This window comes from Sciurus carolinensis, chromosome 4, assembly GCF_902686445.1.
Source record: "Sciurus carolinensis chromosome 4, mSciCar1.2, whole genome shotgun sequence".
Taxonomy (NCBI): Eukaryota; Metazoa; Chordata; class Mammalia; order Rodentia; family Sciuridae; genus Sciurus; species Sciurus carolinensis.
In genome coordinates this window covers 37,159,983-37,167,556 of record NC_062216.1, presented here as the reverse complement: position 1 = coordinate 37,167,556, position 7,574 = coordinate 37,159,983, and the positions used below count along the sequence as shown (strand labels likewise).

The 7,574-nt window shown below is 47.4% G+C and overlaps 1 pseudogene; it reads right to left on the bottom strand.

The window, feature by feature from the left end:
* Positions 1 to 1,016: 1,016 nt before the first annotated feature.
* On the bottom strand, positions 1,017 to 2,650 carry LOC124982676 (uncharacterized protein KIAA0895-like; annotated as a pseudogene).
* Between the last annotated feature and the right edge of the window lie 4,924 nt (positions 2,651 to 7,574).

Genomic DNA, 7,574 nt, shown 5'->3' with positions numbered 1-7,574 from the left:
AAAATCTGTACTTAGTCCAGCAGTACAGGACTGAGTTACTAATGTTGTTTGTTCCAAGAACCCTCTGGAAATTCCCAACATCAGCTCAAGATCCAAAAGATTTCATTTAGGATTTGACTTTGGGAAAGCAAAAAAAATTTTTTTTTTTCATTTTAATTGCTGTTTTAATTGTTTAGCTTCTCTCTGAACTGGGAGTTCAGTGAGAATTCTAACCAGTGACTGGCACAAGGTGCTCTATTCATACATGTTGACTAAATGAATAAGAACTCTCCAGTGGTGTTTTCAAGCTTTACAGATGGGAAAACTAAAACCCAGGGTAGGAATGGGACTGCATCAACCTCACTGTTGCTGAGTCTAAGCAACAACCAGCTCTATACCTCTCCTATCCCAGGATGGGACAACAAACCTAAGGGGCCTGCGCTTTAGGCAAAAGTGTGGCTGCTCTCAGGTTATGCAGCTTCTGCCAAAGACCAACCATGGGTGTGTGGGCAAAGACAGGAAGAGCAGAGGCCAGTGCAGGGGGTGGAAGCAGGGTCAGGTGAGTTCTCGGACTTGATGCACAAGGTCTGAAACCTAGCATGTATGTGTCTGTATGTATGTAATGAAGATGGGATAGGAACAATTGATACCTTCCAGGTATGTCCTGCCCCTCCACTGTTACCTCCCAGCCCCGGGGAGTAGAGCACAAAAGTATTGAACAAACACATGACCAGTGAAAGAGGCAAAATGCTGGAAAGCAAAACCCAGCCCAGCTGGGTCTGTACTACCAGAACCCCTGCCCTTTGAGCCTGTATGAAAGCCAGGAACTCATGCTCAGGCAATCACCCCAGGAGAAGGGATCCCAACCTCTACCAGGACCCAGTAAGAGGTAGACAGCAGGAATGCTGAAGGAACACCAAGGGGGCAAGATGGGGGAAGGGACAGACTGGAGTACTGAACACCCAAGCATCTCATGCTTGGGTTTCTCCTCTCAAACCACCCCACGTCCCCATTAACACTCAGTTCCCTTCCTGTCCTCAGGCCTCACCTCCCTCAACAATTTGTCTGACATGCTGCTGCTGGTCCACAGGAACCAGGAAGACTAGCAAGGGACAAAAACCCCTGATGCTACTGTCTGTCCTTCCAGAATGCTCCTGGCATCCCAAGGCCCCCTGAAAACACCCTGGTTGTGGAAGTACAGAGCAATCAGCTTCATTTTCTGGGGGTTGATCTGGAGTATTCTGTCTAGGACTTCTGCTAACAGCCCTCAATCGACACCAGTCAGGCAATAGGTGGCCCAGTTCTGCTTCATCCAGGCGGTTGGTTGCCATGATATGCTCCAGCTGCTGCTGGTAGCGGTCCAAGTCCTGCATGAAGTGGGGCACTCGGTTATTATCCAGCACCCCATAGGACCGCAGGTGGTCCACTTCCTCACAGGAGACCCTGCCCAGCGAGGTCAGCAGTGGGAAACTGATGGTTTGGCGGTGCTGCAGAATACCCATGATGTGGTCCCGATACACCTGTCGTTACTGAAGCAGCCAAGCTCGGAGGTGTCGGTCTGGCCACGCTTGGCGCGCACGCAGTACTCCCACCCAACATTGGCGTCCTGCACCGAGTGCGCCAGGTCCTGGAAGAGCTGGCGGAAGGACATGCATGCGGAGCGATGGGTGGTGTAGTAGAGCAGGGCCACGTGCCACAAGAATGGCTACTTTCGAAGCAGCAAGCTGTACAGGCTGGCCGGGCCCTCCTCCAGGGGGTTGGCTGGCCGAAGCCCATACTGCAACCGGCCCTCAGCGCTGTGCTATGGTTGCTGTGCATTGTTCACGCCCCGCAGGTAGAGAGTGCCCAGCTCATGGCTCAGCATGCCCTCCAACCAGTATTGGCGAGCCCCAGTCAGGTCGATGGCCAGTGTAGGTCGGCTGTTCTCCACCATCATCACTGCCTGAGACAGCAGGTCCTCACTCAGCTGCACCACAACCTCTCCCACGCAGCCCTCTTTCTGCATGTATTTGCCCACAATGGACCAAATCCAGCACTTAGTCAGAAACTGGCCCCTGGTGGCAGCCTCAAAGTGTTCATAGGTGCCAAACTTCTCCAGGACAGCCTCAATGATGCCAATTGCCTGATGGATGAACTGTCCAGTGGTCTCACAGTACTTCTCCAGCACAGTTGTGGGCATGGGCTCCTCGAACTGTGGGTTGTAGGTGTGATGGGACTGGAAGGACTTATCCCTCTCACGGTCCATGTTGGTTGGCCGCAGTGCCACCAACGTACAGGGGATCTTGTTGGTACCACTACCTGCATCCCTTGAGTCTTAGCAATGTGAGGCAGGGAGGCCGCAGACCGCAGGGTGCCCCTACCTGCACCCCGCCCCTGTCCAAGTGGGGCCTGTCCCCGAGTGCCACGCCCTCGCCAGCCAGCACTGTTTACTGTGTAGGTGCTCTCACTCTGACGCACGTGGCCGCGGTGGCCCAAATGCAGTTTTGAGAAGGGCTGTCAGTCAGACTGGGACTGTAGCCCTGAGGGGACTTCCAGAGCCAGGGGCACGGGCGGGATACAGGGGTGGCCCATCTCTGTCTGGGTGATTTAGACTATGGTGCAGGGACTGGGGACTGTCAGGTAGGCTGCGGGGTGCCTGCTCATACACCAGAGCCCCCGAGTCCAGCACCATCGTGTCCTGGAGGTCACATCCAGCTGTGTCTCTCCAACTTCCCACAGTGTTGACCGCTCCTTCGGGAAGCCTTCCCGGCGTCTACAGGGTCCCTCCCAAGTGCTGGATGACTTCTTTACCGCCCTAGGCCGTCACTGTTGGAGCCTACGTCCCTGCCCCGCTACCATCCCTTGAACTCCCAGGAGGTAGGGACCGGTCCAATTCACCCTCACGTCTCAAGCACCCAACACCAGAAGCAGCATGGGAAAGTGACATTTTTAAAAATGTCAAAAGGCTTGAACACTTGAATAAATAAGATCCTAGATCACTATGAAATGTTACTTAACTGAATATTTGACCAAAGTGACAATAAATCATTTCAAAAGTAATTATATGAGGTAATATCATTATAAAACACATCTCAGTACTTTAAAAAGTGAGAAAACTATCAATCAAGTTAAGTACAAGAAATTACTAATAAAACAGAAACTTTATTTCTTTGGTGGATGACTTAAAATGTAAATAAAGTCCTTCTGTAATCTCTTATTAAGAGCAGACTAATAATCCAACAAAAATTGTCATTTTAACAGGACATTAAACTAGTTTTTTACCAGTGTACCTTTTTAATTCCAAATTGAGGAGGGGAGTACCAGGGATTGAACCTCGGAGTGCTTAACCACTGAGCCACATCCGCAGCCCTTTTAAATGTATTATTTAAAGTCAGGGTCTTGGGCTGGGGAGATAGCTCAGCTGGTAGAGTGCTTGCCTCGCAAGCACAAGGCCCTGAGTTCAATCCCCAATACCACACACACACAAAAAAATAAAGTCAGGGTCTTGCTGAGTTGCTTAGGGCCTCACTAAGTTCCTGAGGTTGGTCTGGAAATTTGGTGATCTTCGTGCCTCAGCCTTCCAAGCCACTGGGATTACAGGCATGGGCTGAGGTGCCCAATTCAAATTTGTAAAACCTTGAAGGTGAATTCAATCAGCATTGGCCATACAAGAGAAAATTCCTTTTCCAAGATTCCTTTTTGTAGGCCTTCTGCAATTTCTTGTGTCCTTTCAGCATTTGTCCTAAGCTTTTCTTCTTTATCTCTGTGGAACAATCGGTCCTCTTACTTTAGAGCGAAATTATTCCCTTTTCCCTTAACAAGAACACATTTACATTCCTTGAATTCTTTTCCTGTGAAATTGTTTCCCTTCACCGTGATTATGTCTTCTGCATTTCTTTTCCTTTTCCTTTCTTTCTTTTTTTTTTTTTTTGTTACTGGGGATTGAACCCAGGGGCACTTAACCACTGAGCTATATCACCCACCCTTTTTTATTTTATTTTTTTATATTTTTTGAGACAGGGTCTTGATAAATTGCTTAGGGTCTTGCTAACTTGGTAAAGCTGGCTTTGAGCTTGAGATCCTCCTGCCTCAGCCTTCCAAGTTGTTGGGATTACAGGCCTGCGTCACCACACCGGGTTCTCCCGAATTTCTTTTTGTTTAATTATTATAATTTTTACCATAGTGATCCTCCACAGAAGGATTTTGCTGTCACAAGAATTATAGTATGCCCATTTAGCAAGAATCTCCAACCTGTGACAACTGATCACTCTGTTATAAGTTTTCAACACATGTAAGTAGGAGGCAAATAATTGTGAATTGTCTGTCACAGGCTAGCATTCTGTAACTGATTAGCAACTTCTATGAATATACCAACTCATAGTTTTATAGGTATATGCTTCCTCCTAGTACAGTTTTTCAACATGACAAAAAGGAAAACATTTATTAACAGACTCAAATGTATTTAACCTTTCTGTACTGTATACAATTAGGAAGCCAAAGGTTTATAAACTTAAGCTTATGCTCAATTTTAAAAGCATGAAATAAACTATGCTTAATGACATAGCCATTTCTCTTACCTATAAATCATTAATGAATAGCTATTATTTAACATATCTGTATAACCTGAAGTTTTTAAGTTACCAAAGAGAGTTTGGAAACTAGTTTTTGTACAATTATTCTTAGATTGAATTTCTAATTTTTATAATCTTAAGCATCTAGTAGATATAATATTACCTATACATTAATTTTGCATTCTACTTTATATTTTTTTTATTTATTTGAATTTTGTTTCTGGCAGATGAAATAATTTCAGGTTTACCTGCTCAATATTACGGCTAATGTTTTTCACCAATATTTGTGGTGAGATTTTCTTTTGCCCTGCTATGTAGTTGCTTTGGAGGCTTCTTGAGTCCCTTGAGAACCCCCATTGGAGGACAGAGAGCCTAAAAATTCAACTCACAGTAGAAGCAAGGGACTGCGGTAGGAAGAGAAAAGCCTAGAGGGGTGGACAGAGGAATGGAGCAAAAGGGACATAGCAAGGATGACAGGCACTGAAAGAAGAAAAAGGTGATTAAAGGAAGAGGAACAGAAGTGTTGAGAAAGGAGAAGATTAGAGGATCTGGTTCATCACTGAAATCCCAAATTGTCCTTGATAAGATCAAGTCAACAGGAAGGGAAGCAGACAGGTTTAGCATCACAGTGGTGGAACATCTAGCAATAGAGATTAGGGTTGGTGGTGTTTCCCAGCCAGTTAGTGTTCTCATGGGAGAAACAAGATCAAGGAGGGAGAAAAAAGAGCTCATAAAAATCCAGGAAAAAATTGCTAGCTCATGAGTCATGGAACTTGAAACAAGGACCCAGGAAGGACACCCAAGAGTTACCTTTCGAACAAGGAAACCTGAAGTTTCGTACTCCGAATCTGGAGATGTCAACCTGGGGAGTTTTCAAGATGGCGGACTAGAGGGCGGCTGCATTTCATGTTGCTCCAGGACACAGGATTCAAAAAAGGAGATAGTGAGAGACTTGGGACCAACTCAAAGCCGCCGGGTGAGTCTCTCCCGTTGGGGAGGCGTCCTGGATGGGGCGGTACCCTGGAACGCAGGGAACTTTGTGAAGTAGAGTTGCCCCGCGAGACGCCCCTCCCCCCACTGGAGCGGTAAACACGGACAACTGGGAGCATCGTAGAGGAGGTGGCTCAGCACAGCGCTTGGACTCGGAGCAACCACTGGGGCTCCAGGCGGCTGCCTGAGGAGGAGCTGCGTGGTGAGCTGTTTGAACTCAGAACGACCGCTTCTGAACACCGGGGGGTTGCCCGGAGGAAGAGGAGAAGCGTGACGGGTCGCTTGGTCTAGGAGTGACTGCATCAGAGCCACAGGCGGTTGCCAGAGGAGGAGGCGAGTGGTGAGTTGTTTGGACTCAAAGCGACCGCTCCTAAACACCGGTGGCCTGCCTGGAGGAGGAGTGCGGTGGGTTGCTTGGTCTCAGAGCCACCGCTCCTGAACACCCGGGGGGCTACCCTGAGGAGGAGGAGGAGGAACAGGGCGGTTCACTTGGACTCGGAGTGACTGCCTAGGGCTACGGGTGATTGGCGGGAGGAGGAGAGGCGAAATGAGTTGCTTGGACTCCTAGTGACTGCGTCGGAACACCGGGTGCTGTCCGGAGGAGGAGGTGTGTGGCGGGTCTCTGGGTATCGGAGCTATTGTACGGGGCTCCAGGTGGGGGCTCAGAGGAGGGGCCGCATAGCCAGGCGATTAGGTGCAGAGCAGGGTCCCAGGACCTAGGCGGCTTCTTGCTCGAAGAGCCACACAGAGACATGCCTAGGGGCGGAGCGAAGTTTCCAGGACTGTGGGCAGATTCTCTGAGGAGAGGCAGGCTAAGGAGACTTGTCTGCGAAGGGTGAGGCTCCCAGGCCCAGGAGGTAGGTCCAGGCCCCTGGGAACGTTGCAGAGGAAGACAGCCCAGCCCAGGTGGTAGTTGTAGATTGAGGGGAACCTCTAGGAGGGGAACTGACCAGCGAGACCTCCCCACCGGGTGACTCTTCCCTGCCGGGTGAGGTTTTCCCACAAGGACGGTAAAACCAGAGACACGGGCTCCAACAGGCCTTGCCTCAGCCCGCAGCCTAGTTCCCCTTTGGATGACCATTGGTCAACAAGTGGAGACACCTCTGCCCACTAGCAGGGAATATACCCCACCTGAGGGTCACCACCCCTAGAGAGGCAGCTTCCTTGTGGAGCACCTCATTATCAACTTCCTCCAAGACTGCAGGCTACTGAAGGATAAGAGGGGATATACTAGCAATCTTCAGGGACATTATAAGTCAATAGAGGAAATCTGCAATATCTTCATGACCCACTGATTCCTGAACAATATGAGAAAACAAGGGAAGAAAATGCCTCAAACAGATCTAGATGTTACATCAATAAAATCCAACAACAGCATGGCAGAAGAAATGACAGAAAGGGAGTTCAGAATGTACATAATTAAAATGATCAGAGAAGCAAACGATGAGATGAAAGAGCAAATGCAGGCATTGAATGATGAGATGAAAGAGCAAATGCAGGCATTGAATGATCGCACCAATCAACAGTTAAAAGAGCAAATACCGGAAGCAAAAGATCATTTCAATAAAGAGTTAGAGATATTGAAAAAAAAAAAACAAACAGAAATCCTTGAAATGAAGGAAACAATAAACCAAATTAAGAACTCCATAGAAAGCATAATAGGATAGAACACCTGGAAGACAGAACCTCAGATATTGAAGACAAAATATTTAACATTGAAAATGAAGTTGAACAAACAGAGAAGATGGTAAGAAATCATGAACAGAATCTCCAAGAACTATGGGATATCATGAAAAGGCCTAATTTGAGAATTATTGGGATTGAGGAAGGCCTAGAGAAACAAACCAAAGGAATGAACAATCTATTCAATGAAATAATATCAGAAAATTTCCCAAATCTGAAGAATGAAATGGAAGATCAAGTTCAAGAGGCTTATAGGACTCCAAATACACAAAATTACAACAGACCCACACCAAGGCACATTATAATGAAAATACCTAACATACAAAATAAAGACAGAATTTTAAAGGCTGTGAGAGAAAAGAACCAAATTAT